The sequence below is a fragment of the Sphaerodactylus townsendi genome, linkage group LG02 (genome assembly GCF_021028975.2).
Source record: "Sphaerodactylus townsendi isolate TG3544 linkage group LG02, MPM_Stown_v2.3, whole genome shotgun sequence".
NCBI lineage: Eukaryota > Metazoa > Chordata > Lepidosauria > Squamata > Sphaerodactylidae > Sphaerodactylus > Sphaerodactylus townsendi.
This window is the reverse complement of record NC_059426.1, coordinates 182,471,009-182,486,158: the sequence shown is the minus strand read 5'-3', so window position 1 is coordinate 182,486,158 and position 15,150 is coordinate 182,471,009.

Below are 15,150 nucleotides of genomic sequence, written 5' to 3'. Positions count from 1 at the left end.
AAGATGTCTTAATAAACGGACTTTTACATCCAAAAAGCCTTTTATTTCTGCTTCTATGGAATTCCTTACATTGTGGCAGGAATCTAAATCATCTATATTCCTAGTGCAGTGGACCTCTGGTGTCTTGACATGGAGAGGTTGAATGTTACTGCGGAAGGTGCGGTAGCCCCCAAAGAGGGCTCCGACCTTTCCCTTCTGGATCTGGAGGAACCGGCAGGAGAACGGGCCTCGCTGGTGGCTCTTTCCCGTCCTCGTATCAGCACGAGTCTTCCTTTACTCCGTTGGAACGAGGGACGTGACGACGACCATGGGGACTTCCATGAGCCGTTTGGGGCGCTGTCTATGGATCGAGCGCCTGTGGATCGGATCTCTACCCGTTTTCGTGTGGATTACAAACCTCAGATGCAACCTGTCATGGAGGAGACGGGCCTGACCACCTTTCATGCGGCAACCCAGGAATCCATTGAACGATTCCTGGACTCGTATTTTGGTGATGCTCCCAAAGAACCACCGTGGCACAGCACTGGGGCCCGTCCGAAGGATACTGGGACTAAACCGGGGATTGGGAGGGGTATCCGTACCGTCTTCCAATCGGACCCCCCTGATCCCAGGCCAGCGACCGCACCTGAGGTGCCCCGGGGAGCCACCGGTGGCTACGGTGTCTCCGATGTCTCGCTTCCAGACGACGAAGAGTCCGAAGAAAGCCTGCACTCCCAGCCGGATCTGTTCCCTCTCCCATCGAAGGAGACCTGGGATGAGGAAGTGGGGCGACTGCGAGATGCCCAAGAAGCATGGACCCGTGAACGTCAGCTATGGGAGGAGGAACGGGCACAGTTGCAGCAAGAGCGCGAAAACCTGCAGAGGGACCGGGAACGGCAATGCAAAGAAGTCCAGCTCGAGTTGGACCGTGCCAAAGATGCGCTCCAACGACAATATGCCCAGAATCTGTCAGTCCATGATAAAGTTTTGGAACACTCCAGACTGGATTTACAACGGCAACGCGAAAGCGTTCAGGCCCTGCGCACGCAAAGTGAGCTCACTGAAGCTCTTAAACGGGACGAACTGGCTAAATTGGAACGAGAAAAAGCTGCTCTGCATGCGCACCAGGATGCATTGACCCGCAAGGAGAGGGAGCTGGCTGCGTTGGAGAGGGAGCTAAGGAGGCAGCAGACCAGGAAGCCCCAAGTTGGAGTCTATGCTGTTACTGATCACGCTGGCACCAGGGGGGCCACGTACCTGGGTCCTGCCACCCAAACGCCAGCGGCACCGCCAGCGCCCCCGATTCCGCCCCCCCCCGTACAACAGCTGCCTGCCCAACCTGCTCAACCCGCGCAACCACCGCCCCAGCAGGCGCCAAGAGCCGTGGAACGGGGCTACTATCGGCCCCCAATACCAGCCCGTTTCGATGGGACCGCTTCCAAACTTCCCTACTTCATCTTGCAACTCAATGCCCACTTGGAAGACTATGATGATTTATACCGGTCTGAGCGCGAAAAAATACGGGACATCGGCTCAGTCCTGGATGGGGCAGCAGCCGACTGGTTCGTGACTCTTTTGGATTTGCAAGATGAAGACTCTCGCACGGTGCCCGCATTCCTCCAAGCCTTAAGAGCGCGCTTCCAAGATCCAGGCGCCGAGAATGAAGCTATCCGCACCATCAAAACTATCCAGCAAGGCAACCGCCCGTTTGCAGAATTTGCCCGTGAATTTCGTGCGGCGGCTGCTCGACTTCCTCCTGAGTGGCCTGAACGCATGAAATGCGAATACTTCTCGGATGCTGTGGACGGCAAGCTGCGTGAAACGGTGTTTTTAATTCGGGTTCCTCGTACTATTGCAGATTGGATCCAGTTGGGGTCCCAGGTGGCGTCTCGTTTGGAATACGCTCGTGCCGGAGGCCGCCCACGCCCAAAACCCACCACTGTGCCCACCAAACCAAGCCCAGCCGCCCCTACCGAAACCACCTCTGAACGCCGTCGCCGACTGGGATTGTGTCTTTACTGCGGAGGGCCAGGTCATCTAGCCGCCAACTGTCCCAAGAAACAAAAACCAACCGCTCCAGCTACGTGCACTCCATCTGCCAAGCCACCACGCAGATCGGGGCCGCCTCCGACGGGCTCGTCTAAAGCGGTCATCGAAGGCGACCCAGAGGAGGGGGAAGCAGCTGTTTGCCTTTCTTCAGCCCCCATGGACATGGGCCCGACTCCTGACGCGGTGAGTGAAGGCAGCGCTCCCATTACTGTCCAAGCGTTTCTGGCCAACCCCGCTAAACACACTCGCATTATAGCCTCGGCCCTTGTGGATTCTGGCTGCTCCCACTGCTTAATGCGGCCCCAGGTGGCGGAGGAGCTAGGTCTGGACCAAATTCCCCTGGCTAAGCCCATACCATTCACCCAAATGGACGGCAGCCCCCTCGGGAACGAAGGACCGGCCCAGTTCAAAACACAGCCGGTTCTCCTCCGTTGCGCTGACCATTGGGAGAAAATTAGTTTCATTTTGGCGCCAGTGGCCAAACACTCCATAGTTTTGGGCATGCCATGGTTATTGTTACATGAACCAAAGTTCATTTGGAAAGAACGGATCTTAGAATTTACTGACCCTCCCTGCGGTGAACACATGAATTGGGGGGAAAACCCAACTTCTCCGGACACACCCCCCTCCCTGGCTTCTTCAGCGATTGCTCCCGATTCTATTGGCATCCCACCTGTGTATCATGATCTAGCCAGAGTTTTTCAGGAGCAAGAATGCGATCAGTTGCCACCCCACAGAGACACTGACTGCAAAATCGTTATACAACCAGGGGCGCAACTGCCCAAAGGTAGAATCTACCGCATGAGTCCCAATGAGGAGAAGGAACTTCGTGCCTTCTTGGACAAGAACCTCGCTCGCGGGTTCATACGGCGGGCTACCAAACACACACACGCTGCTCCCGTTTTGTTTGTAAAAAAGAAAGATGGGTCTTTACGGCTTTGCACAGATTATCGAGGTCTCAATGCGGTCTCCCTGTCCAATAAATATCCTTTGCCTTTGATCAAGGACCTTTTAGATGCACTCGGCAAAGGGCGCATTTTTACTAAATTGGACTTGAGAGAAGCTTACTACAGGGTCAGAATTGCTGAAGGCTATGAACACTTGACTGCGTTTAACACAAAGTTTGGACAGTTTGAATATTTGATAATGCCATTCGGGTTAAGTGGGGCCCCCGGGGCTTTTATGGCCCTTATCAACGAAGTTCTTCATGATTTATTGTACAAGGGAGTTGTAGTATACTTAGATGACGTCTTGATTTACTCACAAACCATAGAAGAGCATGAAACATTGGTTCGAGAGGTATTGAAACGCTTGCTCAACAATTCTCTCTTTGCCAAACTCTCCAAATGCTGTTTTCACCAGACCTCCATTGACTATTTGGGTTACCGGATCTCGCCCGAGGGCTTGAAAATGGATCCTGCTAAGATTGACGCAGTCCTCCAATGGCCTGCCCCCACCAACCGCAAAGAGCTCCAATCTTTTCTTGGTTTTGCTAATTTCTATCGTGACTTTATACCCCAATTCGCTGAACTGACTCTCCCTCTCACAGACCTCTTACGCACTAAGGGTAAAGATCCACTGTCCGCCAAGCCCGGGGCCCCCCTTTCCTGGTCTGAGGAGTGTCAAACAGCCTTTCAACTCTTAAAGTCTGCGTTTACCACCGAACCTATCCTAAAGCACCCTGACCCAGATCTCCCGTTTGTGGTTCACGTGGATGCCTCGGACAAAGCACTTGGGGCAGCCCTATTGCAAAAAAATAAAGATGGTAGGCTGGTTCCGTGTGCTTATTTGTCTAAGAAATTCTCTGGTGCTGAACTCAACTGGACTGTAGGGGATAAAGAGACTGCGGCCATCAAAGTAGCACTCTCCACTTGGCGCCACTGGCTGGAGGGGGCTAAACACCCCTTTCAGGTTTGGTCGGATCACAAAAACCTGGCAGCTCTTTCCACCCCCCTCAAGATGTCTGCAAAACAACTTCGTTGGGCCGATTTCTTTTCTCGTTTCTCTTTCACAGTCCATTTTTTCCCCGGGAAAACCAATAAACTGGCTGACGCGCTCTCGCGCCTACCCGGGGAGGGGGGTGGAGCTGCCTTACGAGACATTCCACGCACTGTTCTCTCCCCCTCCCAGTTGGGGCTGGCTGTCACCCGATCTCAAACGTCCACTCCTCCTCCACCCCCCATTCCTAGTCTCGTCTCTCCTTTCCTGCGGGAACTTGAGGAGGCGGGGCTGCACGAGCCTCCAGCGGAAGAAAGCGACTCCCAATTGCGTTTGGAGAATGGAGTTTGGCGGAGGGGGGAATGTTGGTACGTGCCTCCCCCCCTCCGCAAGCAGGTTCTTGAAGCTTGCCACGATGCCCGCTCGGCTGGACATTTTGGCTTTCTGAAAACTCTGCATTTGGCCCGCCGGCAGTTCTGGTGGCGCGCAATGCGCAAGGACATTGAGGCATACATTAAGGGCTGCTCGGTTTGTGCAGAAGCCAAAACCATCCCGGGAAAGCCCCATGGGCTATTGAAACCTCTCCCGGTGGCCTCCCGCCCTTGGGAAGTCATCTCCATGGATTTTATTACAGATTTGCCCGAAAGTCATGGCAACACGGTTTTGTGGGTGGTGGTAGACTTATTTTCTAAACAAGCCCATTTTATTCCATGTGCTTCCATCCCCTCCGCTCCTAAATTGGCACGGCTGTTCATTCAACATGTTTACCGTCTCCATTCCGCCCCCGTTAAGGTGGTCTCCGACCGCGGCCCCCAATTCATTTCAAAGTTCTGGAAGGCGTTTTTGGGGTTGTTGGGGGCCGCCCCGGCCGTCGCCGCCCCCTACCACGTTCAAAGTGACGGCGAGACGGAGAGAACGAACAGAACCCTAGAGCAGTATTTACGTTGTTACACCAACTACCACCAAGACAATTGGTGCGAGCTTATTCCGTTTGCGGAGTACGCCTATAACAATGCGGTTCATAGCAGTACTAAGAAAACCCCCTTTGAAATTGTGTCTGGTCGCTCCTTCCCGCCGTTGCCACAACTACCCGCGACAGCTTTGGACCCTCCAGAGTTTCAACAATGGATTTCATCCCTAGCCGAGGGATGGAAAACGGTCCAGACCGCCTTACAACAAGCTAAGGACTCCCAAAAGCTGCAAGCGGATAAACACCGCTCGGATTTCCCTCTGCGTGTGGGCTCTTGGGTGTATTTATCTACAAAAAATCTCAGAGACGTGCATAAATTTTCCAAACTTGGCAAAAGATTCGTGGGACCTTTTCAGATTACTAAAGTGATTAATGATGTCACTGCCCGTTTAGATTTGCCTAACTCTCTTAGTAACATTCATCCTGTCTTCCATTCCAGCTTGCTCAAGGAGGCTCCCGCTTCCGATACCTGGCACGACCCGCCGGAGAGGCCCCCACCGACTATTATTGATGGTCACAAGCACTACGAAATTGACGCTATCCTGGACTCTCGCTTTAATCGCAAACGCTTGCAATATTTAGTCTCTTGGGTGGGATATTCCTCTGGGTATAATCAATGGGTTTATTCCGAAAATATTGACGCCCCCACCCTTATTTCTGCTTTCCACCGCGCCTTTCCGCATAAACCTGGGGGGGAGGGGTCTTCTTTAAGGGAGGCAGAGTGTAAAGGATTCCATGGTGTTGATGGTGAAGTAACCTTGAGTGCATTCCACAGCCCGGGCGATGGGCCAGCTGCTTCGGCGGAGACCTTATCTTTGCGCGGGAGATGAGGACTCCGTTCCCATGGGAAGCAGGAAGGGGGATGGGGTGAATGGTGTTATAACCTGTGCTTCTGGCGGGAAGTGTCATTCCTGCCACTACGTGTACTTGAGCTTTCTAAGATGTCTTAATAAACGGACTTTTACATCCAAAAAGCCTTTTATTTCCGCTTCTATTCCTTACACCAAGGAGAAATCGTAAAAGATCAAGGAAAGAACGTTCCATTGACATAATGAATGGTTACATTGCACAGGCAGAGTACATATATCTAAAAGTAGTTACATTGACAGGGGTGCACCTCAATCAACTAGACAAGATCATGATCTATAGTTTATCTAGATGTGGTCTGGAGCTAGGAATGCACCTCAATCAGCTAGATGCCATCCCTGCCATCTTTCATGTGCCCTACTAGACAGACAATTTCAATTGGTGGAACCAACTGGAGACCTTGCAATCGTGGAACGTATGGGAGAAGAGGTTGGTTCAAATATCCTGGCCCCAAGCAAAGGGGGCCTCCAAAGGACAAACCCAACACCTTGAATTGGGTTTGGGAGCAGAACAGGGCCCAGCGTAATTGCTGTAAGATGACCGTGAAAAGGACAACTTTTGCGACTAGTTTGAGGAAACCTTTACAGTTTTGCCATCTAACACGAAACTTCACTTGAAACAATTATGTTGTGTGATTCTCTACAAGAATATTCACCTGCCATAGCCGCAAGCCTTTGAAGTCTGTATCTGAGGTTGGATTTTATCTGGAGGACCGACTGGCTCTGTGGTTTTTTTGTTATTGTGACTCCATTGTATGTTGCTGTATAGCACAGAGTGTGCATTTGAAACTGTATTCTATTACTTTGCCATTTCTGCTACTGAAAGGGGTGCATATTGTCTGAGTTTCATAACTACAGTCACAACACATTTTTCCTGCATGTTGTGACTGATGTATTACTGAGCCTATATTTAGTGCACATTTTGTGTGTGTTGCCACTGGTTCACTAACCCCCAAGTTCTTTTACCATGGTAACATGGGGGTCACCTGCTCCCAGTGACCAGCCCTGACCAGTAATCTAGCCACAGCGTTCTGTACGGAAGCTTCTGAACACTCTTCAAGGCCAGCCCCAAGTAGAGCTTGCTGCTGTAGTCCAGCCTAGAAGAAGGAGAGTTTGGATTTATATCCCCCCTTTCTCTCCTGCAGGAGACTCAAAGGGGCTTACAATCTCCTTGCCCTTCCCCCCTCACAACTAACACCCTGTCAGGTGGGTGGGGCTGAGAGAGCTCGGAGAAGCTGTGACTAGCCCAAGGTCACCCAGCTGGCGCGTGTGGGAGTGCACAGGCTAATCTGAATTCCCCAGATAATCCTCCACAGCTCAGGTGGACTGCTGGTCTGTGGTGCAGGCTCAGGAAGAAGAAGAAGAAGAAGAAGAAGAAGAAGAAGAAGAAGAAGAAGAAGAAGAAGAAGAAGAAAAAGAAAAAGAAAAAGAAAAAGAAAAAGAAAAAGAAAAAGAAAAAGAAAAAGAAAAAGAAAAAGAAAAAGAAAAAGAAAAAGAAAAAGAAAAAGAAAAAGAAAAAGAAAAAGAAAAAGAAAAAGAAAAAGAAAAAGAAAAAGAAAAAGAAAAAGAAAAAGAAAAAGGGATATAAATCCAAACTCTTCTTCTTCCAAACTCTGGCAGAGGTATACAGGGGGAATGTACAGGGGAAGAGGAAGAAGAGGAGTAGGAGTAGGAGTTTGGATTTATATCCCCCCTTTCTCTCCTGCAGGAGACTCAAAGGGGCTGACAATCTCCTTGCCCTTCCCCCCTCCCAACAAACACCCTGTGAGGTGGGTGGGGCTGAGAGAGCTCCGAGAAGCTGTGACTAGCCCAAGGTCACCCAGCTGGCGTGTGTGGGAGTGCCCAGGCTAATCTGAATCCCCCAGAGAAGCCTCCACAGCTCAGGCGGCAGAGCGGGGAATCAAACCCGGTTCCTCCAGATTAGAGACACGAGCTCTTAACCTCCTACGCCACTGCTGCTCCTAGATGCAAGAGATCGATTTGGTTCGGTGGTCCGGTTCCTTTCCGGTGGCCATGACTTCAGGAAGCAGCAAAAAAGATACAACGGCAAGCGGAAGGGGACAATTTCCCCCTCCAGCGGCAGGTCCCTTGAAATGCAGCAGAGGAGTAGGCTAGGGAACTTTCAGCCCCACACGGCTACAATCTCATTTTGCCCAGGGTTTGATCCCCTGCGGCCTCCAATGGCAGCAAGAGTGACGTTCTATAATTAGATTTCAGAAGGCAAAATAAATTTTGGTGGGCTGCAGCAGTGAGTGATTGTGAAACTTAACGACAGGGCCCTTCTGGGGCAGGAGGCACCGGGCATCTTTGCGCTAATAGTTGTACCTGGCATAATTTGCGGCTTTCACTCAGAGCAGGCTTAATGTACCTGCAAGCCCTTCCAGGCATAACAGAGAAGCAACAATGAAAAATAAAATGGCGCAGTACGTTTTTGGAGGGGAGGCAGGAGGCAGGTAATAATTTTTTAAAAAACATGCAATGCAAGTAGGAATATAAGCATCAGCATTTTTATGGTCATTGTGCACGCACAACGAAATTCACAGCAGCATTCCTCGATGCACACAATTCCAGACTCAGACCCCACCCTCACTGTCCCCTTCCTCCGCCCATCCCTACACAGCCCCAAACACATCGACACGAAGCCGCGGAGTTCAGCATCGCCACAGCTCTTGAGTAGAAGCTGTCTCTAAGCCTCTTTGTCCTAGTTTTGATAGGCCTGTATCGTCTGCCGGATGGTAACAGTTCAAAAAGAGAGTGTGCCGGATGAGACGGGTCTCTCAGAATATTTTGGGCTTTCTTTAGGCTTTGGGAATTATAGAGTTCTTCCCAGGAGGGGAGAGGGCAGCTGATGATCCTCTGTGCGGTAGTGATCACCCTTTGGAGCGCCTTCCTATCCGCCACTGTGCAACTGGAGAACCATACACAGATGCAGTAGGTTAAGACACTCTCTATAGCACAGCGGTAAAAGGACACCAGGAGTTTTCCATTCAGTGGTTGTTTCCTTAAAAGTCTCAGATAGTACAGTCTTTGCTGGGCCTTCTTAACCACCGCGGCAGTCTGTACGCCCCAGGTCAGGTCCTCTTTAATCATGACGCCCAGAAATTTAAAACTATATGCGAGCATACATCGACATATTATTCTAAACACGTTTCTCGAAATACCGGACATGTACACATGCTTCTCTAGGTTTTCCCATAACCAGCCACAGATGCATTCCCTACTCCTAAGTAGCTGTAGCTAAGGTTGCCAACTCCGGGTGGGGAAATTCCTGGAGCTTGAGGGAGGGAGGGATTTAGGAAGGGAAGAGAGCGATATAATGCCACAGAGACAACCCTCCAAAGCAGCCATTTCCTCCACACGTCATCTGAAGTTCAATTGTAATTGTGGGAAATCTCCAGGAGCCACCTGGAGGCTGGCAACCCTGTCTGCAGGCCAGATTTACACGGAGCTGCTGGGTTTTGTTCAAGGTACTTTTGTAATCTGTAAACAGACCTGTAGGGTAGGCCAGTTGGCAGCCAAGGCTGAGGGCTGGTGTCTTGACTACGGTCACCCATGAAGTCTGTATCAGGGCTGCAGTGTGTACTGGGCATCCTTTTATTTACATCCTGTTTACACACAAATAGTTAACACCAGAGGCCAGGGGCTGAGTGAGGGGGAACTACGCCTGGGCCATATGTGTGCCCCGTGCCCCCGCCATGCTCCTACCCACCTGCCCCACTTGCCCCCTCCATGCCAGGTGCGTGCCCAGGGTGCCGCACCCTCCTGCCCTGTTGGCACTGTGCCATTGCCAGAGGCGTATCTAGGGAAACCGTAGGTCAGTGCAAAATCTGAGTTTTCTACACCCCCCCATCTTGAAGTCTTGTCTTGAAGCCAGTGTATGGACCCGGGGGGGGGGGGGAGGAGGAGCATGGGGGTGATTTTCCACCCCATGTGACACAGTGGCCACAGCCCGGGGACATTTGTCCCCATATGTCCCCCTCGGCGGTACGCCCCTGGTTAACACATTAATCACTGGTTGTGACAGACACTTGCAAATACGAACAGGATGGGAGACCACCAAGGAAGTCCCCGGTTGCTATGCTGGGGCAGCCAATGTCGAATCGCTTCTCTTCCTGTTTTGCACTCTCCTGGATGGCCCAAGCTGGCTGGGTCTCGTCAGATCTTGGCTGCTAAGCAGGGTAGCCCTAGTTAGTACTCAGATGGGAGATCACCAAGGAAGTCCGGGGTTGCGATGCAAAGGCGTGCAATGGCAAACTACCTCTGAACGTTCTTGGTCTTGAAAACCCTATGGGGTTATGGTATGCGTTCCTGCCAGCAATAAGAACATAAGAACATAAGAACAAGCCAGCTGGATCAGACCAGAGTCCATCTAGTCCAGCACTCTGCTACTCGCAGTGGCCCACCAGGTGCCTTTGGGAGCTCACGTTCAGGGTGTGAAAGCAAGGGCCTTCTGCTGCTGCTGCTCCTGAGCACCTGGTCTGCTAAGGCATTTGCAATCTCAGATCAAAGAGGATCAAGATTGGGAGCCAGAGATCGACTTCTCCTCCACAAATCTGACCAAGCCCCTTTTAAAGCTATCCAGGTGAGTGGCCATCACCACCTCCTGTGGCAGCATATTCCAAACACCAATCACACGTTGCTGCGTGAAGAAGTGTTTCCTTTTATTAGTTAATTCTTCCTCCCAGCATTTTCAGTGAATGCCCCCCTGGCTCTAGTATTGTGAGAAAGAGAGAAAAATTTCTCTCTGTCAACATTTTCTACCCCATGCATAATTTTATAGATTTCAATCATATCCCCCCTCAGCCGTCTCCTCAGACATGAATCGAAGACCGCAATATTTATGAATGAACTTTGTGATCACCTGGAATTTGAATGAATGTGGAAACACCTTTGAAGGGACTGTTTATGTTTAGATTATTGAATAGAAAAAGAGAAAAATAATTCATGTGATGATACAACAGTGGATGATGAAATTCTGTTGATATGAGATAGATATATGATTACAATTGTATGTGATGAGCATTGTTCCTTAATATATGAGAAATACCAAACCTAAATTGGCTGCCTAGTGGGTGACGTGTTTTATGTGTTAACCCTATGGGGTTAACAGACAAACGGAAGGCAGAGATGGGAGCGGGCAACTCTTAACAGAGAGCCAATATACCCATTAGAAGCCTCAAAGAACTGATGGAAGTTGTTTGAACATACTGGCATACTGAGGAAGACGCACGAAAAACGTTCTATACGCGCGAGACGTTTCTATGTAGAACCTACAGAATTGATACATGGACTATATGGAACTGAAGTTTTGTTTCTGAATAGAGAATTGAATGGACTAAGTGATTATTTATGTTTAGTTATAAGAGTTGGAAGACTTATGCTGTATCTTTAAGAACTTTGTCAGAGAAATAAGGACATGTAAATACAAATAGAAGTGTTGAGTTGTTCAATTATATATAAGATTAATATGTAAGATTAGACACAGCCAGAGTGCAATGTGTGTATTTTTGAGTTTATTTGGGCTAATGTTGACATTGCACTCTTAAAGATAGTTGGTGAACCCTATGGGGTTGCCATAGGCCAGCGCTATTTGTGGTTCTGAGGTCTTTCCCAATACCGCCTTGTCGCATTTCCTATCACGGTAAAGCACCAGAGCTGAAATAGCCTCGACGAGAAGCCTTAAAGTCTTGCCGTTTTATTTATTTGACACGTTCCATCCCACTTTTGATTTAAGACAGAAACTTGGAGAAAATGTTTCAAATAAATAAAACCGAAAGCAGATCAGCAGACTGTAGACAAGAGATTAGCAGGCATAAGTAGGCTATTAATTTTGAAACCAGAAGTATCCTTTTCATCTGAAACGCTTCCCCCATTTCTGAATTAAAATATATCCTACCTTATCGCACAGATGCGGCTGTCACACGAAAGCCGCAGCCGGCAACCAAAACCAGAATCAGCGTCTATCCTGGAAGACTTTTGGAAGACGTTTTAACATGCAAAGCAAGTAGGAATGTAGGAGTGTATATCGACATGCTATTCTAAATGTGCTTCTGGAAACATAGAACACGTACACGTGCTTCTCTGGGTTTTCCCACAGCCTGGCAAAGATGTATTATCCACCCTACCCCCACCCCCCATTTCTGAATTAAAACATATTCTACCTTATCCCATTTTTTTCCTCCTTTGTCAGTTTAGAGTCTCCTAAAAATCTGAGGTCTTTGAAATATTCCCAACTTGTTGGCTGATAAATCTGGCCAGATTGTATCGCATTGTGGGGCCAGGGCCGCTCTCTGGTCCTACACAGCTGAGTTAGTTTTAAGAAAAACTTAAAATTAGAAATAAAGCAAAAGACATCTGACATTAGAAACAAACTAACAGTTTTTACTTAACAGAATGTAGATAAGATTACAGAATGTGAACTCTCCCGAGGAAGAGACACACCCCAATACAAAATGTAGAATGTTACAGGAGATTGCCCCTCCCGGGTGGCTCTCTAAAGAGGCACGGCCAGTAGAGGAAGAGCCTTAGTTTTTGTAGATGCAAAAACGTCACATAGTCCATCCTCTTACTCACGTATTATAATTCATATACCTTAAAAATCTAATTGGATCGATCTGGTCACATGAAGGCAGCCTCTTACTCTACGTATTTTCACATTCCTTCTGTAATTCAAACGCTACATGCTGTTAGCTTATGCCCTCTACGCATATGCAAAGGACAGTAATAAAAGGTAGCTTGTTGTCTCCAAGAAAAACCCGTTTTGCTAGGTTTCTCCCAGAGAGAGCTATACCTCCAGGGCATTGCAGGCTTGAATCTACATACTTTTAGATCATAAAACTTTTCTTTTGCCAGCATGAAATGTTTCTAACAATTCCCCAGTTTGAAATGTTAAAACCTGGTTCTAACAATTATACAATGATTCTAAGACAATAGAATTATAGTAAAATACTAATACATGTGAATTACTCTCATTATCATTTCTCTGTGCTCATTTAACTATATAGAAAAACACTTTGTAATTTAACTAATCACATTCATTTCTAACCCAAAAACCAAAGTTATAAAATGCATCTGTACGCTGTCACGTAGGCCCTCAGTGCCAAGATGTCAAAGATGTTATCTTGCTTGTTTGCATAGTCACTAGCAAGCTTGTAACATTCCTTTGACCTGTTGCAAAACATGCAGGCTTTTGGTCACTTACACAGAAGCTCCCATTTTGATTCTTTGCAATTCCTTGGTTCTATAACTTTCATGTTTCTTGATTAAATACCATTTTTATACACATTCTGGCCTGTTCCCACAGCATGTAAGGCTGCTACTTCTGGGTTGGGAGCACACTGCAGATTTGTGGGAAGAGGTTTGGGGAGGAGCGGGTGGGGGAAAAAAATCAAATTAGACAAGATAAGCATATGATGAGCTGGATGAGCATATGTTGGGAGTGCTTTGATTGTGTGTTCCTGCATGGCAGGGGGTTGGACTGGATGGCCCCTGGGGTCTCTTCCAACTCTATGATTCTATGATTCTATGACTGACATGAACAAATTGCTTCCAGTTTATCTCCTCCTTAGCTGGGCTTGTTTTCAGTAAACCTTCACTTTCTGGATGTTTAGTTAATGTAAGCAGTTTTGGTAAATATGTAGAATGTTTAAATATTAGCAGACATTAGTCTGCAATGGAAAATTCCTTCTGAGGGCCCAGCGCTCTGGCAAGAGACACTGTCTTGTGATTGAGGCGACCAGTCTGCTCTCATTCATTCATGCATCGTTATTATTTTTTGCTTCTGTATAACAGTTTGCTTTCCCTTCCGCTTCTCTGGGGAGCTGCCCAGGTACCAGACCCTGAGCAGGAGAAGACAAGAGTTATAGTGGATGCCTACTATTGGTTGAGCATAGCTGGGTGACCTTGGGCTAGTCACAGCTTCTCGGAGCTCTCTGAGCCCCACCTACCTCACAGGGTGTTTGTTGTGAGGGGGGAAGGGCAAGGAGATTGTAAGCCCCTTTGAGACTCTTGCTGGAGAGAAAGGGGGGATATAAATCCAAACTCCTCCTCCTCCTCCTCCTCCTCCTCCTCCTCTTCCTCTTCCTCTTCCTCTTCCTCTTCCTCTTCTTCTTCTTCTTCTTCTTCTTCTTCTTCTTCTTCTTCTTCTTCTTCTTCTTCTTCTTCTTCTTCTTCTTCTTCTTCTTCTTCTTCTTCTTCTTCTTCAAGTCCAATCAGTCGTTGCAATTTTTCACAGAACTTTTGGAGTGTTACAGACATACGATCCCTCCACCCTCTGAAATCTGCTTAGTGCGAACGGCTGAGTTATTATCTCTTCTGCACAGCGTTTAATAGATTTTTTTTGGACCTCTCTTTTCTCCAAACTGAAGGCACTCCTTTCAAAGAGAGAAGAAAGCAGTCGCGGGCTTTAAAGTCGCTAGAGTCTTTCATTTCCTCTCTTAAATATGAAGAATGTTTTTTTTCCCACAACAGAGATGTGCAGCACACAGCTCATTATAACTTTTAATAGGGACTTTGTTGTGTGGACGCCGCTTGGTTCTGAAGAGGGAACTGACGGCAGCAGCCTCAAGAGAGCCAGCACACGCTTCCCTGTACCACACAAATCTCTGGATGCCACGCTCTGCCATCTTGCATCTAGCAGAGACGGCGCCTGACCGGTCGCTGTGGGAAAAAGCGGTGGTCTGATCCTGCATTGAATTTAAGTTTTGCCTTTAAAAGATGTCTATGGTGGAGTCTGCACAGGCCATAGCGGGTATGGGATGGTATATAAACAGTTTGTGGAGGGTACTTTGCATGGATCCTGTCCCCAAAATGAGTTTGGCCCGTTTTTATTCCTCTCAACCTGCAATCAGGTTGGAGGTGCTCCTGTGTGAACACAATAGACAGGAGATGGCTTATTTCCAGAGGTGGGATCCAGCAGGTTCTCACCCGTTCCTGAGAGGGGGTTACTAATTATTTGTGGGTGCCGAGAGGGGGTTACTAATTGGGTCCGCTTTTCCATTGGAAATTCCATTAGGTCCAAAAACCATAAAGTCCTGTTGTTTCCTATGTGGCTGGTGAGCGAAGGTAGAAAACGGGATCATTCTCCCTGTTGGGCTGTTTTAAAAAACATGTTTTAGAAATATGGTAAAGTTCCTTGTTTAAGGGAAGTCTCCTTCTTTGGATTTCTAGAAACAAAATTAAGTATTTGAAAGTATTAAGTATTTGACAGGCCATCAATGAGAGGAGAAGTAGTTGTTTCTGTTGGCAGCAGACGATAGGACTTGCTAGAATGAGCTTAAATTACGGACAGAAAGAGACCAGCTGGAAATTAGGAACTTTTTTTTACAGTAAGGGTTTTTTACAGTAACA